The sequence below is a fragment of the Erpetoichthys calabaricus genome, chromosome 13, assembly GCF_900747795.2.
Source record: "Erpetoichthys calabaricus chromosome 13, fErpCal1.3, whole genome shotgun sequence".
In the NCBI taxonomy this organism is placed as follows: domain Eukaryota; kingdom Metazoa; phylum Chordata; class Cladistia; order Polypteriformes; family Polypteridae; genus Erpetoichthys; species Erpetoichthys calabaricus.
The window spans coordinates 14,963,014-14,983,011 of record NC_041406.2 but is presented as its reverse complement, the minus strand read 5'-3'; the positions used below and the strand labels follow the sequence as shown (position 1 = coordinate 14,983,011).

General features: G+C 41.1%; 1 long non-coding RNA gene across 1 annotated transcript in view; it reads right to left on the bottom strand.

The window, feature by feature from the left end:
- LOC127530050 (uncharacterized) overlaps positions 1-19,998 on the bottom strand; it is a 451,280-nt gene that overhangs the window by 79,591 nt on the left and 351,691 nt on the right. The gene's annotated exons all lie outside the window — the stretch shown is intronic.

Here is a 19,998-nt window from a genome sequence, read left to right as displayed (position 1 = left end):
ACCCAAATTCTATGGACAATTGTGTTGCCCCGCGGATAAGTCAACCCTGTTTTTTTGAATGAATTTTAAGGCATAAATTTTTCGACTTATACGTGAGTATCTACGGTAATAATTAAATATTCACTGTTAACACATGATTACAGGGTGAGTCAAAAATATGTTAACACTAATGGTACTGCTATGTATATACTTATATACAATTTTTGTGGATAATTTATGTGCCACTTATGGTACATGTGTTGAACATGATGGCAAACAGGTTGAGACATTCCTGTAAATCATCTCGCACATATGAAGTATGCTTTGTGAATAAATTGTTTCCGCCATGTAAATGTTAACATAATTTTGACTTACCCTGTACTTTACAGTCTAAAATGGCAAAGGATACGCCGAGCTGCACCTCCTGTTCTGGGAGACGTCCTGCTATGCTGGCCCATCAGGTCCACTCTCGAATTAAAAAAAAGGAAAAATGATTCTGACAGAAATGAACCCAGCAGTTTTTAATGTCTGGAAAACATTTGGGATTAAATCACTTAGAGATCTGTACATAGACAACGTCTTTGCATCCTGCGAACAATTACACTCCAAATTTAACTTTCCAGCAATACATTCCTTTCACTACCTCCAAATAGAAACTTAGTTAAACAAAATCTGCCCAATTTTCCTCACCCCCCACCTACTTCTATTCCGAAAAAAATATTGCTCAGTCTCGAGGACTCAGACAGCATTTCTATAATATAAAAAAACATTTTAAAGTCCTTCCCTTTCAAAGATCCCAGTGTACAGTGGGAAAAGGATCTCTCACTCAGAATTCACTGAAGCTCCGTATATGCAAAGCATACAATTATTCAACTTAAAATTATATATTTAGCACATCTATCTCATTTTAAAATTGTCCGAAATGTTTCTAGGCCGAGATCCAACCTGCGAACATTGCAATCGAGCTCCAGCCTCACTGGGCCACATGTTCTGGGCCTGCACCAAATTAGCATCATTCTGGACCAAAATCTTTACATGCCTATCAGACAGAGTCACGGCTGGGGGGGCTGTCAAAAGGCAGGGCCTGCTAAAGCCCATTGTGGCATTTCTTGTGTGATTTTGGGCTATATAAAAATAAATTGTATTGTATTGTTTGTTGAGTGATGGGTGTTGCAACGCACTGTATCAATGCAGGCTCCCAACCTCCCCCTTAAGTACTTATATATAAACGTCTACGTGTGGAAGCGTGTGTGTCTGTCTGTCCGGCCTGGAAGTGAGAGGTGGAGTCGGAGTAAGGGCTCCACCTCCAAGGATACGCAAGCGATGCCAGCATGTCAGCAAAACGAAACATCCAAAGAGAGAGTCACTCGCTTATCAGCCATTACAGAAGCAAGGTGTGCACGTTGGCAAAACAAAACCTCCTAGGAGAGAGATGCCCAGAATAGTTCCTTTCAATTACCTGACATCTCTACATTTCAGTTTTTTTTCTGACAATTTCAATAGTTTCCAGGACCCTAGGCTTTTTACAGCACGGCTTTTATATTATCTAAAATTGCAAAAACTCAAATTCTCACTTAGAGGATCTGTACAAAACTTCTTCAAAACCTGGCAGGATCTAATCAATAACATTTTAGAATAAGCATTTAAATTGAGGAAGCAGATTCTATCCCCTTTTTTTAATCTATCTATCTATCTATCTATCTATCTATCTATCTATCTATCTATCTATCTATCTATCTATCTATCTATCTATCTATCTATCTATCTATCTATCTATCTATCTATCTATATTAATAATATTAATAATAATAATATTAATCTATCTATCATATCTATTAACGCCTCACACCTGGACAATCTGGTGAGGAAGGCAGGCTCTATTGTTGTCACGGAGCTGGACAGTTTGACATCTGTGGCAGAGCGATGGGTGCTCAGCAGGCTCCTATCAATTATGGAGAACCCACTGCATCCACTGAACAGGATCATCTCCAGACAGAGCAGCAGCTTCAGCGACAGACTGCTGTCAATGTTCTGCTCCACTGACAGACTGAGGAGATCATTCCTCCCCCAAACTATGCGACTCTTCAGTTCCACCCGGGGGGGGTAAACGTTAACATTATAAAAAGTTATTGTCTGTTTTTACCTGCATTATTATCAATCTTTAATTTAATATTGTTTTTTTTGTATCAGTATGCTGCTGCTGGATAATGTGAATTTCCCCTTGGGATTAATAAAGTATCTATCTATCTATCTATCTATCTATCTATCTATCTATCTATCTATCTATCTATCTATCTATCTATCTATCTATCTATCTATCTATCTATCTATCTATCTATCTATCTATCTATCTATCTATCTATTATATAGTACCTTTCTCATCTATCTATCTATTTCTACTCTATACATATAAAATCCTGAGCCTAAAAGTGCAACGATTTTGTGCAACGATTTTATGTGACGTTTTTATGTCACTTTTTTGTCACGCTTTAAATGGGGCTTATTTTAAAACCTACATATACTGTATATGCTGCGGTGGGTTGGCACCCTGCCCGGGATTGGTTCCTGCCTTGTGCCCTGTGTTGGCTGGGATTGGCTCCAGCAGACCCCCGTGACCCTGTGTTTAGATTCAGTGGGTTGGAAAATGGATGGATGGATATACTGTATATGTTTGGTATCATTCTTTTCAGAATGTATTGAACTTTAATGTGATGTTGTTAGTTTTTCAGTTTCTTATTCTGTTTTTAAATTATAAACTAGAAAATATTAAGAACTCACGTCCCACGAGACGAGATTTTGTGCAAGAGATTTAACAACACCCGGGGCTGGAAATAAAAGACAAAGAGTAGAACAGCTGCTGTACAGGCTTTTAAATGTTCAAAGCGCCATGCGAGATGCAGATCACACGGCACAGCAGCAGCAGCAAGCCAGCAGCTGACTGAGCAAAGAGGAGGTTAAAAAAAATTGTATTTGTTTCCCGTTGTATCATCGTTTAAGAGGGGGTTTCGGAGGAGCAGCTGTGTCTCCTTGGGGTTCATTCAGCCCCGCTCATCACAACGTGAGTGGCAGAGACGTGAAGTGGCTGGTGCATAGCACAGGCCATGGGGTTGGCGAGTGAAGTGAGCAGGGGGCAAACCCCCTAGTATTTATTTATTTATCATACTATTGTAGTTTTATTCTGTTGGCCTAGCTCTCTTTCTCAGGAGTGGGGATTGAGTTGATTTGAACTTAGTTTTGTAAAACTTGACTTGCTTGTATGGAATGTTATTTGATTTTAATAAATACAATTAGAAATGATCCTGGGTTCACTTGACTTTTCTCCATGCAGGTTGAATAGCTTTCCCTCTTTCCTTTTTTGGTGGTCTCTGGTTCTCCTTTTGGTCTCTTCTCCTCCTTCACCTTTTTCCTGACCGCTTATTTACATATTGTTGGCTCTGCCCCATACAGTCTGTTTAGCCCACTGAGCCAGGTGGTCCCTTCCCCAAGTACCATTGGCCGGCCTTACGCATTCAGCCATTCCATCCTTACCAAGAAAGGGGAAAGGTGCAAACTGCCATTGACACCCACCCATATCCAAGACAACTGTTACAACCTTGTTGATGAAAGCAAAGGAGTGAAAGCCAATCGCATGTCATCATGTCCGCCTTTTTGCAGACTCTGCTTTCATGGGCTCTGAAATATTAGATTGCATCAAAATGTGTCTACGATTTCTGTCTTGTGTCATTACAATGAAAGGCAATCTGTGCTCCTCCATCGTGATGTCACCTAGGTGTGGCAGCCACTAGAAGATGATGTATGCCCATACCCTTGACAGAAGATGATGTTAGCCCTGATTAAATGTACAGGGTGGCAATGGCAACATGTTGATTGAAATTAGTAAAAAGGAGTTGTTCAATGTACTGTCATTTGTAATCATCCGTCTCTTCCAGTCTAGTGCCTCCTTCTTCAGATATTTTAGCATTTTTCTGGTTATAAGGAGCTGGTAGTAATCTATTTAGGCCACATGGAACCACAGCACCAGCAGACAGGGCCAACAATTAAATAAAATTCCATAATTGTACACATAGTTTCAAATAACATTGTGGGCAAGATGTGCACGCATGACTGTCTTAGACATCTTAGTCTGACAAATAAGTGTTCAGAAATCATAGAAAATACAGAAGATTCAGAAAGTATTCAGACCCCATTCACTGGCAATATATATATATATATATATATATATATATATATATATATATATATATATATATTACATATTGTGAGGGATGCCATGCAGAAACTGGCATCCCGGCTGGAGCTGAACCAAGATCCTTACCCCATGGCATGGAAGGACAGGAGAAGATAGTGTGTTTAGGGCACTATCTTCCTCAAAACACTAAATGGCAGCCCCGCTGGGATACAGTACCACCATGGATTCCCACGGGGCACAATGGGAACTGATGTTCATTGTCTCAGCCCTGTTGGATTCTGTGGGTGCTGCCAGGGGAAGCCTAGTGGGACTAGCGAGCCCTGCTTTGTCAGGCTCTAACCTCACCCGAAAGTATTCCAAAGCTACAGTTTCGGGACAACGGAGGTACTTCCAGGTTTGGTATAAGAGGAGCAGCCTGCCTCAACTCAAGGAACCAGAGTCGGGAAGAGGACGAGGAGGGCGAAGCTTGCTGAGAGGTGTGGAAGGAGAGTTACAGAGAATGGAAGAAAGAGAGTTGTGGTTGTGGTGTGGGAAACTTTATTAGTAAGAGTACACAATAAAAACCTTAATTGGAAATTGTGTCTGAGCTGGTGTGTATATATATTGTGACCACCAGGGGGCACAAAGCTACCCAAGCACACAACATAACAGACACAGGCACAAGTGTGGCACAAAAAAAAAAAAGTTTCACGAGAGCAGCTCCTTGTGGGAAACACTTTCAAACCATCGTTTCCCACCTGCACAAGTTCAGTCCCAAGCACAACACAGCAATAAGCGCAGCACACAGTACTGTACTTTATCTTTCCACTCTCTCTCTGTCTCTTTCTTCCACCTCCACTCCTCGCTCAAGCATCGTCTGCTTCCTCTCGACTCTGACTCCCAGAGTAGTGGTAGCTTGCTCCTTTTATAGGGTAACTGGAAGTGCTTTTGGATGTCCGGTGATCATCAATACCTCCGGGTGTGGCAGCAGTCCTAATAAGGAGAGCTCAGCCATTCCTTTTGCACCTCCTGGCTGTTGGCCATGAGCTCTGGCAGTGTTAAGCTTCTATGCTCCAACTCTGTGGCACCATAGCAAGCCAGTGGAGCTGCCCTCTGTCATCCTGGGGGAGGTATTGACCCGTGCAAGGTCTATCCCCCAGTCCTTCTCTTTAGAAGACGTCACAGTGGGGGTAAGAGTCCCAACCGTCCATCACTATATATATATATATATATATAGTCAGTCACCGGCCACTATATTAGCTACACCTGCTCAACTGCTTCTTAATGCAAATATCTAATCAGCCAATCACATGGCAGCAACTCAATGCATTTCATCATGTAGACCTTGTCAAGATGACCTGCTGAAGTGCAAACTGAGCATCTGAATGGAGAAGAAGAAAGGGAACTGAAGTGACTTTGAATGGGACATGGCTGTTGGTGCCAGACAGGCTGGTCTGAGTATTTCAGAAACTGCTGATCTGCTGGGATTTTCATGCACCATCTTTAGGGGCTTACAGAATGGTGTCAAAAAGGGAAAGTATCAGTGGCAGGTCCCTGGGTGAAAATAACTTGGTTAATGCCAGAGGTCAGAGGAGAATGGCCAGACTGATAGAGCTGATAGAAAGGCAATAGTAACTCAAATAAGCACTTGTTACAACCGAGGTATGCAGAAGAGCATCTTCTTGAAGCAGGTGGGCTACAGCAGCAGAAGACCACACCGGGTGACACTCTTGCCAGCTAAAAACAGGCAACTGAAGCTACAAATCACACAGCCTCGCCAAAATTGGACAACAGAAGGATGGAAAAATGTTGCCTGGTCTGACGAGTCTTTCGATTTCTAATTTCTAACATTCAGATGGTAGGCTCGAAATTTGGCGTCAACAACATGAGAGCATGGATCCATCCTGCCTTGTATCAATGGTTCAGGCTGCTAGTGGTGGTGTAATGGTGTGGAGGATATTTTTTTTTCACACTTTTTGCCCCCGAGCATCCTTTAAATACCACAGCCTACCTGAGTATAGTTGCTGACCATGTCCATCCCTTTATCCCTTTATGACTGCAGTGTGCCCATCTTCTGATGGCTCCTTCCAGCAGGATAATGCAGCATGTCACAAAGCTCAGATCATCTCAAACATGACAATGAGGTCACTGGACTCAAATGGCCTCCACAGTTACCAGATCTCAATCCAGTAGAGCACCTTTGGGATGTGGTGGGACAGGAGATTTGCATCATGGATGTGCAGCCGACAAATCTGCAGCAACTGTGTGATGCTGTCATGTCAATATGGACCACAATCTGAATGTTTCCAGCACCTAATTAAATCTATGCCATGAAGAATTACAGCAGTTCTGAAGGCAAAAGGGGGTCCAACCTGATATTAGCAAGGTGTACCTAATAAAGTGTCCGTTGACTATATATGTAATGGCAGGCTACAGGTGTTTCCTATTTTATTTAAGTGAGCTTAGGTAAACTGCACAAATCCAGGTGGGTGAAGCTTATACAGACTGAACCAAGAAGACTCGAAGCTTTAATTGCTACGTAAGGAGCTTCTTCAAAGTATAGAATTAAGGGTCTGAAAACTTATAAGAATGAGAAATTTCAGTTTTTGAATTTGAATAAATTTGTAATCTTTTCTGAAAACATATTTTCACTTTGTCATGATGGGTTATTAAGTGTAGATTGATAGGTACAAATGGTAAATTTTATTGAATTGAATTCCTTTATTGCAATTGCACATTGCACATAGTAAAATAAGATTCAATGTGCAACTCCACCACAAAATAATAATCTTCCCATAAAATGACAAAAATAGCACAATACAAGAATAAAAATATGCAATATGAAAACATAAGCACTATGTACATACACATATAGTGCAAAGTGCTTTACCAGGAGCACTTAATGGACTGATTGAGTGCGTTTATCGCTCTTGGGATGAAACTGATTCTGAGCCTTGAGGTCCGTGCAGGAAAGGCAATGATGGGAGAAGTTCACACAGACTGTGGCATAGCTGAGTGGAGTCCATACAGATGCTGGAGGCTTTCCTGAGGCGGAGTGTGCTATAAATGTCCTCTGGGGCCGGAAGTTGCACCCTGACAATTCTTTCGACACAATCCGCTGTAGAGCTTTCTATGCAGCTGAGATACCACACACAAATACAATGAGCTAAAGTTGAAAATCAAATCTACATCATAATCAAGTGTACAGAAAGTAAAGGAGTCTGAATACATTTTGAATCCCACTGCATATTAATAAATTCTTGTCAAGTTCTGAAACAGTTATGAACAGATCCTCCTAAAAAGAATTAGACTGTTTTCCGATTGATGATAATACAAAACACTGCTTTTCCACTGCGTTATAGACGATGGATGAGAATTCTTCAAATTGAGCAAAATAATTATTTGTGCCAAGTAGTGTGGTACAGGACATTAACACCAATGTTTCATACCACATGTTTAACCCACCTGGAATGTTTCTCCCTTATTCACACAGGTTGTTGCTGTTGTTATCTGCAGATCTGAACATTGTAATAAAATAATAGAACAGAGACGGCATATCAAGGGCTGGGGAGCCTCCCTGTATACTCTATGAAGGTTCCAGTCTTTCAAAGCAAAGTCAAAGTAAATCGAAATAAACATTTGACAGTTACAGAATGGTTTCTTTAACCTTTTATAGAGGATTTTCAGGAAGTACAATCGGTTGGGAGGAAATTAGCTAAACGGAGGTGATGTTGATTGCAGAATCGGGGCATGGAACTGAAGTCTTCATAGTGAGACCAGAAGTGAGCTAATTCGGTGGAGATGGAAGAGAAGTCTTATGTAGTGAGTGCCATGGCAATGGAGATGTGAACATTGTTTCAGGTAGGAGTTTTTGATCTTCCGTTTTTCTGTTAATGAGAAGGAAAGAAAGGTATTAGCGCTCCATTTTAACCCGCTATCTTCTGTTCTTTCGCACCCTATCGAGCCCTTTAGCTGTGCCCCATTCATGTGTGCGTGACACCATCTTGTTATTTCTCTTCTTCTTCTTCTCTTCTTCATTCACATTAATTAGAAGGAGCAAAGAGCGCTGTGCTGATTCGTGAGGGAGATCGCCTAATCCTGGCGATGTTCCTCACACCATAACCCTTTACTTCTCTGCTCATGTCAGTTTTGTTCTCATCAACACTTTGCACCTTACTCTCACACTTCTTGCCCTCTGAAGGGGTTCAGATTAAAGGTTATGTCTCCTTAACCAAATTCAAAACAATCAGGGTGGTCCTTGAATTCAAACAAGGCACTGAAACAGCACTACATTAGAGGTTACAAAGTGAGTGTCATAAACTTTGAAACAAGCATTTCTCTCTGGTTCAATTATTTAGGTTTAAATTGCTTAGCATTCCAAAAACCAAGAGATCCTAATGGAGTGCAAAGTTAGACATTCTGATATGATGTGCGAATGATTAAAATGTGCAAGAACACATGACTGCGGGAGCAGTGGGATGCATACTTTATCTGTATCATAAGTGGGACCGCTTGCAGATTTCCTTTTCTCATACTTGGATTAACCTGTCTCCCTCGGCATTCATTATGTCTGAGATTTTTTGTTCTTTTCTTGAAAGTAATGACTTTCTATTATTCCAAGAATTTTCAAATAAGATGAAATAAATTATGCTGTGTTTTTAAAAGTACATCAATAAGGATCATTTTTTTTTGTATGATAACCAGGCAGCACCACTTAATAAACTCACATGAATGTGTTACTTTATCATCAAACCTGATGCACTTTGACAATGATGTCTGCTTCTTCTAGAATTCCAGAAGGTGCAATCCAAAGGTTAAGGAAAATGCATTACTCGCTACTAGTAAGCATTGGTACGGTTTAGGACTTATCTCCCATGATGCATCAGCTAAATGCAGCTGCGGACACTTATCCTTGTGTCTGAATCGTTTCAGGAAGACCCTGTAGCCACTCAGAATAGGGTCTGCTTGAACCAGGGTTTTAAAAAATTATCACTGCCATTGGCCTGGAAAAAGCATAAACTATACCTTAAGCTGAGGTTTGTTTGAAAGAGTTATACAACTTTTTTGTTGTAAGAAGTTAAGAAGCAGTGCTAAAAACAAATTCATACCTTTTCATATTATGTTTGTCTCTTGATTAATAATAATCCACTTGTGGCTGTGATTTAGGTGGGGTGCTGAATGGTTTGTGCTGTTGCCTCATGGATCCTGCATTTTGGGTTTGTATCTCACACATGTAGGCACAGTCACCCTGTGTCACTCATTGTAGGTTTACCTCCAGGTACTCCAGTTTTCCTTTGTGAACCAAAGGATGACTAAGGCATTAGAATTGTTGGTGTTCCAACCTAATAAATACCTAATAAAACACAAAAACAAAAAAACTTTGTGGCACAAAAAAACATAAATAGTACTGCTCACGGCACAGTATAACTGTTTTCTATTAGAAGAGCTCGCTCTGTTTCTTGGGTCCAAGTTACGACTCCTATGAGGGTTACTGGTTGACCATCAATGTTGTTGCCACCAGTCCAATCTCTCATGGGTCATTCTACGCAGCTGTAATTGTGATTTTTTCTTCTGGATCCACTTCCCTTACAGTTACGCTGCTAGTTCAGCCTCAAACTACTCATTGGGAGCAGGAGCAACACATCTGCTCTTAACTTTCCCAAGTCAGTCCCACAGTCTAAGCCAGGATACCACCCAAGACTCACTGGCAGCCCCATAACCATGCCAATAGATTTAAGCAGAATCTTAGAAGTGCTGCTCTTTAGATAGATAGATAGATAGATAGATAGATAGATAGATAGATAGATAGATAGATAGATAGATAGATAGATAGATAGATAGATAGATAGATAGATAGATAGATAGATAGATAGATAGATAGATAGATAGATAGATAGTGTGGCAGACGGCCAGGACACATATCTGGCCAAGACGCCTATGAACTTGAAGGACATGGGGAAAGAACAGGCACAGGGCATTATTTCCCCAGGATTACTAAATTGCAGCCCCCTGGGTTTCTACATTGCCACGGATTCCCAAAAGGCTCCAAAGTAGATGGAGCTCTGTGGCTCAGCCTTGTTGGGTTCCAGGGGGTTCTGCAGGGACTAGTGAGCTCTGTTTCATCAGACTTCCACCTCACCCAGAAGTTCTTACGAACCATGCTAACGGGCCACTGGATACACTCCCGGCCGCAGCATAAAAGAAGCCTACTGCTTTCCTTTTAAGAGCCAGAGTCAGGAGGATGGAGGACAAAGCTTGCTGGGAGGAATGGAGGCAGAAATGAGGAGAGAGAGAGAGAGAGAGAGAGAGAGAGAGAGAGAGAGAGAGAGAGAGAGAGAGAGAAAGGAAGGAAGAAGGGTGCTTTATTGTGTTGCTTTGGTGCTGTGTTGTACTTGTGCTGTGGGAAATGATTCTGGGAAGTGTTTCCCATAATTAAAGCCTGTGTTTGTGCTGGACTTGTGCTTTGTGTCTGTCTGTGTCAGGTTTCGGGAACTGGAGCAGCCCCTTAAGGCCACGATAGATAGATAGATAGATAGATAGATAGATAGATAGATAGATAGATAGATAGATAGATAGATAGATAGATAGATAGATAGATAGATAGATAGATAGATAGATAGATAGATAGATAGATAGATAGAAATATGACCACATCATCATGTTGATCATCTCTTAGTCTATCTCTCTCACATACACAAACACACACACTATGTCCCTTTTGGTATACCTGAATATTCCTTTTTTAAACAAGACTTTCAAGTCTTCATCCTAACCCTGAGATCTGTTCATCTATTTCAAGGTGACAGATCTTCTGGCAGGTCTATGCCCTTATGAGGGTACTCTTCATTTGTTCTGAATGGACAATCCATCTTTTCAAAGTTCAGAGAATAAAATTGCAATTCTTCTCTTGAGCTCCTACTCAATGGTGGACCTGGGTCATGTGACCGGAAGTGACAAACGATGATTTCCAACTTCATTCTGGGGTGTTGTAATGTTGTCTAGGACAAGCTGAAGTTCCAAGTTTTAAAGGTCTTTCTAGAAGAGCAGAGCAGAAGTCTAATATGTAGCAGGTTTTGATTAAGTCATTTTATATTTCAACATGTTAATAGGACAAAATCAGACTTTAAGATGAAACACAGACACAAAGTACAAAAGTGGAGTTTCTTCCACTAAGAGATTGAGAGCAAAGTCTCTTGTGAAAATCTTCTCATTGTGAGTAGCCAGTGAGCTCCACGTTGGCTTACAGCACCTCATCCTATACTGCAAACAATTACAACAATTATTTCTAGAGCATGTTTTCATACAAATGGTGTAGCTCAAAGTGCTTTACAAGATGAAGAAAGAAAAGTTTATAAAAAAAACAAAAATAAAAATAAAATAAGGTCAGATGGCTGGGAGGACAGAAAAAAAAATGCCAGATGGGCTGGAGAAAAAAATAAAATTTGCAGGGGTTCCAAGGCCAAGAGACCACCCGGCCCCCACTGGGCATTCTACCTGACATTAATGATCTCAATCAGTCCTTATGACAATCAGGCTTCAAATGGAAGAATTTGATGATGATGGTCATGTGGACCTGTGGCCTTCAATCCATCAATGTAGGGACAGCACGGTGCCCTGATCAGGTGGTGGTGGCTCAGAACACCACCACAGAAAAACGGAAAGAGAACAGCAGAGAAAGTAGTGGTTAGTACGGCTTGTGGAGCCAAGAAAAAAATGATAATTCAATGCATATACCATTTAAGAGGGATACACTAACATGTAGGTATAAGCCATGTTAAAGTTGTCGGCTTTTAGCAGTTTTTTAAATTGCTCCACCGTATTAGCCTGGTGAATTTCTATCAGTAAACTGTTCCAGGTTTTAGGTGCATAACAGCAGAAGGCCGCCTCACCCTTAAGTTTAGCTCTTGGAATTCTAAGCAGACACTCATTTGAAGATCTAAGGTTACGATTTGGAGTGTAAAGTGACAGGCATTCCAAAATATATAATGAAGTGAGATTATTTAAAGCTTTGTAAACGATCAGCAGGATTTTAAAGTCAATTCTAAATGGCACAGGTAACCAGTGTAGTGACACTGGGACTGGTGTGATGTGCTCAGATTTTCTTTTTCTAGTTAAGATTCTGGCAGCTGCATTCTGCACTAATTCTAACTGATTGATGTCTTTTTTGGGTGGTCCTGAGAGGAGTGCATTAGAGTATTCTAGTCGATTGAAAACAAAAGCGGGAACTAACTTTACAGCATCTTGCAGAGTTATAAGGGGACTAACTTTTGCTATATTCCTTAAGTGAAGAAATGCTGTCCTAGTAATCTGATTAATATGTGATGTTAAATTTCGGTCTCAGTAAATAATTACCCCTAAATTACCTCTGCCTTGACTTTTAAGTCTAATGGATCAAGTTTATTTCTAATGCCCTCACTATATCCATTTTTTTACAATAACTAAGATTTCTGTTTTCTCTTTATTTAGTTTGAGGAAATTACTACTGAAAGTAGTATGGAAAGCCCCATGAGGAAATGATGAAAAAACAAAAACAATTAGGCGGCATGGTGGCGCAGTGGTATCGCTGCTGCCTCGCAGTTAGGAGACCTGGTTCGAGTTTGCATGTTTTCCCTGTGTCTGCGTGGGTTTCCTCCGGGTGATCCGGTTTCTACCCACAATCCATAGACATGCAGGTTAGTGTATTTGGCGATCCTAAATTGTCCCTATTGTGTGTGTGCCCTGCTGTGGGCTGGCACCCTGCCCGGGATTTGTTCCTGCCTTGCGTCCTGTGTTGGCTGGGATTGTCTCCAGCAACCCCCATAACCCTGACCCCCGTAACCCTGTGTTAGGATACAGCGGGTTGAAGAATGACTGATTGACAAAAACATTTAGAAAAAATTGAAAACATGCTCAGTTTTATATGTTCAGTGAAAACAAAATTAAGTGAGCGTTTCTGGCTCCATTTGCAATTGTGACTGAACTGCTACTTTCAGCTGTCATCGGTTTCTTATTCATCGTGACATGTGAGGTATTCAGTGTTTGCACTGGAAAGCATTGGGCTTAACGGCTTGTAATGACAGAATGCCACTTTATATGTCACATTATACAGCCACCAGCAAAATGATCTATGGTCAGTCGCTGCCATTCACTCGTAAGGATGCCAAGTCAAATTTCTGATTCTCTTAGACACTTAGCTATCAGAGACAGTTACTTTCCCGACCAAAAATCCTCAGGCTTAACATTTTACTGAAGCAGCAACAGATATGTTTATCGACCCAAATAATGAATTCTTATTGAGGTGCACAGTATAAAACTTTCCAATGTGTATACAAGGTATGGAAAAATGGGGAACCCCTTGTAACGGAGAGCAAAAATTCTTACCGATTATGGAAGTACCAGGGGAAGAGCTTGCATGGGGCAATACCTCCTCCAGGACAACAGAGGGCAGCCCCCCTGGCTTGCTACAGTGCCATGAGTTTGGAACATGAACCCTGCTGGGTCCAGTGGCCATCGCCAGGGGGGGCACATGAAGAATGGCTGAGCTCTCCTCTGCAGGGCTGTCTCCACACCCAGAAGTGCGGCCGTAAGGAGATTGTGGAACACCTGGAGCACTTCTGAGTGCTCTATAAAAGGGGCCACCACACTCCATTCAGGGAGCCAGAGTCGAGAGGTGTAGGACCAAGCTTGCCAGGAGGAGTGGAGGTGGAAGGAAAAGAGAGAGAAAAAGACTAAAAAGAAAGGGACTGTGTATTGGTGCTTGTTGGTACTGTGCTGGAGTGGTGGGAAATGAGGGAAAAGCGTTTCCCACGCTTAATGAACATGTGTCATGTGTAGAACTTGGGCTCTGTGTCTGTTGGGGAGGTAAATACCTCTTTGCACCTACTGCCCCCAGAATCCTGCAAATCAAACTTTTGGTGAGTTCCTGAAAATAACATTATGGTGTGATATAATCAGCTGCATTTGATATGGTAGATCATAATATTCTCCTTCATCATCTTCATTATACAATTGGACTTTCTGGCATTGCTTTGGAGTGGTTCGAGTCCTATCTTTCAGACAGGGCTGAGTATGTGGCCCTAGGGGATGCTAAATCTCATACCCACACTGTCACCTGTGAGGTCCCACAAGGATCAGTCCTTGGGCCGACCCTCTTTAATATCTATATGCTACCCCTGGGTCACATTATCCGCAAGCATGGAGTTTCATTCCATTGCTATGCTGATGATACGCAGCTCTATGTTGGACTGGATTTGACTTCTCTTACACCTCCATCAACTCTTTCCTCTTGTTTGGATGAGATTGAGGCCTGGATGTCCAAGAACTTCCTCAAGCTGTACAGCACTAAAACTAAAGCTCTTTTAATTGGTAGCCCCCATCAACTTTGTTCCTCTGTAAATTGTATTTCCTTTTCTGACCGTACCATTACCCTCTCCCCTTCTGTTACAAATCTGGGTGTCAAGTTAGACTCCCATCTGTCATTTGATACACATGTCCATCACCTTTGTAAAATTGCATTCCTTCATCTCCGAAACAAAGCCAAACTCCATCCCTACCTCTCCCTCTGTGATGCTGAAAAGCTGGTTCATGCCTTTGTCTCCTCCAGACTGGACTATTGTAATGCACTCCTCATCGGGATACCCAACAAGAGCCTTCAAAAGCTCCAACAAATTCAAAATAGTGCTGCAAGAATACTGATGAGGCTGCGGAAATATGAACACATTTCACCAATCGTTTGGCCACTTCATTGGCTCCCTATCCACCTCCGTATCGAATACAAACTGTTTTTTTGTCATCATTGTATCCATGGAAATGCTCCACAATATCTTAAGGAACTCCTTATACTAAAATTCACTGCAAGAAACCTCAGTTTTGCAAATACCTACCACCTTCGCCCCCCTGTGATCAAACTTCACACAATGGGTGACCGAGCCTTGGCAGTGGCTGCTCCACGGCTCTGGAATGCCCTACCAGAGAGCCTGAGAACACAGGAGATTGTGGGCTGTTTGAAAAAACAGCTAAAGACTTTTCTATTTAGGAAAGCTTATTAACAAGAATGCTATAATTATTGTTGTTTTATCTCTGTTTTTATCTTGCTTTGCCTTTGTTTAAACTTTTTATGTTGCACTTTGAGATTTACTGCTAATGTAAAGTGCCCTATAAATAAAATACATTATTATTATTATTATTATTATTATTATTATTATTATTATTATTATTATATACAGTATCATTCCAGCATCCCTTGTTGAGTTTGGCTGAAAGTATTGTAGCAACTGGCAGACAGCTCTACCCAGTTTGAATGGGAAGACAAACTCTGTGCAAGTCTAGTAAAGGTGGGGCGGGGCGGGGCGGGGCGGGGCTAGACGCTTGAGTGGCAGTAGCCTGTTTGGTAAAGAAGGGAAGTGAGTCAAGCCTGAAGAAGATTTGAGAAAGAGGGCGGAGACTTAGGCACACCTTGGTATAGGTGCCAATCCATTGCAGACACACATTCCTGCTCTCATCTACACCTATACAGAACCAGACCATATTAACCCTTTGACCCGTAATCCTCCCTAGCGTTTGGGCACTCTAACCCTACCCTCCTCAGCAATTTTAAACAAAAAACAAAAATTTTGATTTAGAAAAGTACAATTTTATTATATAATGATAAGCCGCAATGTTATAAGACAGACAGATACTATTGAATTTCCCATCGGGATTAATAAAGTATCTATCTATCTATCTATCTATCTATCTATCTATCTATCTATCTATCTATCTATCTATCTATCTATCTATCTATCTATCTATCTATCTATCTATCTATCTATCTATCTATCTATCTATCTATCTATCTATTGTACAAGCAGGATCACTTTCAGTCCCACTGTTTTCATCATCTTCTACTGTCCGCCAAAACTGAATGCCAAAACTGCACCTCTGAGTGATGTGCAAGAACATGTTACATGATTTTCACCGTCTTCCTGATCAATCGCCCCATGTCTCCCCTTTCCCACAGGGCTCTTGCTTCTAGCGTCATGCGCCCAAACTCCCTCAGGTACAGCGCAACCCGCTCTGCGGACTGTAGAAAGTGAGGAATGTGGACGAATTCCACATACTAATTAAAGAAAGAAATTAAGGGACAGTTTATACTTCACCCACATCATGGCTGCCACGAATTCCCAGCATTCTTTTGACATGTCCACTGAACACATTGTCTGAAATTAATGTCGAGACAGTAGGTGAGACCTTTCAATGTATCAAGTCATTACGATGGAGAATATGCGATACTTGCATTGCCTAGAGCATTGGTTCTCAATCTGTGGGGCGGGCCCCCCTAGGGGGGCGCGAAGTAACAAAAAGGGGGGCGCGAAGATGTGATTAAAAGAAAACAAGAATCAAAAATATGAAAAATACATCTATTGAAACCAAAACAAATTAACTTAAACTACATTCTGATACTAGAAAAATAAATATAGAGTTAGATAAATGTCGATAAAAGTTAAGTAGGTATAATAAAATATACATCTATGAATTATCATTAACTAAAAAAGAACAAGTTGGTATTAGTGGGCTCCTTTCAAAAAACGTTAGGGGGGGTGCGATTAAAACTGTTATGAAAACTCGGGTTGCAAATACTTAAAGGTTGAGAAACGCTGGCCTAGAGGAATGGATGAAGACATTCACATGTCAGTATTTAAGTTTGATGATTTGCTTTACCGCATCAAGCCATTCATGAAACATCGCAGCACGCAGATTGATCCTGCCATCACATGCTGATAGTAAACAACAATGCTGACATCACGTACCAAAACTTCAACACACACACCATCCATAATTTTGCTGCTACTGAAACTTGGTCTCCTTGTACATTTTGTGTGTGACATCAACCATTCTCTTGGTACATTCTTGTGTTTTATTTACTTTGTTTTACGTTTCAGTAGTTCTCTTCATGACATTTCTAAAACAAATACTTATATATTTCAATGTGTACTGCAAACCAAAATACTTAACTATTGTTACCTCCAAATTATTTCCTCACAGGAGTTTGACTGGGGTGGTGCACCTGCCACACCATAATGAAGATGTCCAAAGGTGAGATCAGGGAGGAAAGGAACCTCCCATGGAGCAGAAGAGCAAAAGTCATCGTTGACTGTTTGTACTTCTCTGCCCACACTACGCATCCATAGTTTTGAATTGCTCCCATGTTAAAGTACAACTGAAATCCTTTCTGTTTTCTTCTTGAAATGTATGAGAAAAAACAAAACAGCCAAGGTTGAGAAGAATTAGGAAGAGATAACAGTCCATTGTCAGCACCATGGAGGATGTCATTAGTGATTGAGCAGTTTCTGTGCTGCGTTTATGACGATGAAATTGCTCAAAAGGGTTATTATTTGTTAGATGGGACTGAAGCTGGGAGACAACTACAGGGAGATTCACTCAAAAGAGGCCCCAAATATTCTGTTGTAACTCTTGTTAGGATGAAGCAAACTGAACCAAACAAATACGATCTATACCTTGATGTATGTGTAATCGATTTCATTACATGCAGGAAGTGGTTTCCATTTCCCGCCAGACTCATTTCGATACGGCGCTCCATGGTCTTGAACGTATCGGCAAGCATCTCGGGGGGAATAGCAGCAATTTCATGTTGGATGTTTTCCTTCAAATCTTCCAGAGTTGCGAGGCTTGTTCTGAACTAGTTTCATTCCAAGAACTCTAAACGCACTCAATCAGCCCATCAAGTGCTCCTTATAGAACTGTTTGTACTTACAAGTACAATTACCTCACTGTAAACTTGCGATACAGTTACAATATTGCACAACCTGAGTCACTTTATAAAGCGCATATTTACATATGATGATGATATCATTATTGAGATGAAATGCAGCAAAATATGTTTATTACATTATACAGATAAAATGTTAACATCATTTAAATAATCTATATTGTTAATAATAATTAAACATGTGAGGACACAGTGTTGCAGCGCTACCAAGGAGCTGGTGCCCTGTTTAGGGATTGTTCCTGCCTTGCGCTGTATTCTTGAATGGACTGGAAGGATAGATGGATAGAATAATTAAACATGTACTACGAAGATATTTCAATGTTCCTTAAAAGTGTTGAAGAATTGGCGTTCTAAGCTTACAAATAGCTTAACGTCTATTACAAAGCTGATTGTGTGGCGATTGGGTACTTGGAGAAAGAAAAGGAAGGACAGGAATTGGAGGTTAGTACATTTGAGAGAGACAGTACTGCTGCAATAAATTATTTAATTGAAGGTCGCGCACGGCTCAGCAAGCATCTTGTGTGAGGCATGAACAATCTCTGAACGAGGCACCAGCTCGTCACTATCACTGTGCCACCGTGTTCCCATGTTTAATAACATACTTTAATTGATATGATATGAATACTGAAATGTTATCAAGTATACATCTCAGTATTTAAATTATTCAGAGAGCTGTAATTTTATGAATGTAATGGATTCTGTGTCCTGTCGGAGGAAGAGAAAACCCGTCTAAGAAGCACATAGTGATTCACACATATAGAGCACATAGAAGATCAAATACAGCACAAAGCATTTAACGTGCTACTTTAGTTACAATGGGATTTGAGAAACTAGTAAATAAAACGATTTAAAGAAGAAGTTTATGATGTTCTACTTTAATGACAAAGTAAACTACGTGATTAAAGTGGAAATCTCGAGATTAAAGTTGACATTTTGAGCTTTTTTCTCAGTGTCCCTATTCTTTTTCTCTGTACCCTAATAAGCTTTCATATGACACTCAGATGGTGGGCTACAACTCGCCTTTTTACGGCAACTTTGATATCTGACAACTTCTTTTTTATTTCAGGCATTATGTGACTTTGTGAACTTGACCTTTTGAATTTCTCCACCACTCTGTCACTCGATCAACTTCCTTTTGTTGTTTATGCCACCGTTTAAACCAACAAATAGTAAGTTTTTCTTTGCCTCCATTTGGTATTCGTTGAAATTCTTCTATTTCCCCCCATACTTTTGCCATTGCCTTTTCACAGAGCACTGCGCTTAAGGGCTATTCATATTGATTTGCATATTCAAAGAGGCATTATTCTGGGAGGAGTTGGGGTGGGGCAGCAGGCGTGTGCACGTGCGTTACTTTTCATGCTGAACGGGATTTATATAGCGGAAGAACGTAGAAGTTGGCAAACGCACAGATTTATACATCTGGATTTTTTTGTGTGTACGCACATTTCTGCTTTTGTCCATACGCCATGTTTTAGTGTGAATTCTACGCACGCCGTTATGCATGAGGCCCCAAATCTTTAGAGTCCTGGTGCTTCCTGTTTTGCTATATGGTTGACCTGAAATTAAGACCGGACTCCTTTGGTACTTGTCTCTTCGGAGAATCCTTTGGTCCCGTTGGTTTGACTTTGTGTTGTTCAAGGAGTCCCGAATGAGGCACATTAACAGCATTATGAGGGAGAGTCAGTTACGGCTTTACGGCCATGTGGCGCAATTCCCCGAGGGTGATCCGTCTCATAGGATCTTCATTGTTGAGGACCTGAGCGGCTGAATCAGGCCAAGGGGACGACCACGTAACACCTGGCTGTGGTAGATAGATGGTCATTTCCGGAGTGTGGGACTGGACCACATGTCTGCCTGGGGGTTTACCAACTGGGATCCTGAGCTGTTTCATTGTGTGGTGAGTGTGGCAATGCGCTGTACCAGTGCATGTTCCTAAACCTGATATTTGAACCTGTGAGTGATTTAGATGTGATTGTGTCTCTAGTTTGGGGCTCAGTGGCATCCCCTAATGGTTACAGCAAGTTATGAAGTAATCTGATCTTGGTACCCCTGGAGAAAGCACAACTCATCTGTGAGTCGTCTCTCTTTTAGACCTACAAGCATA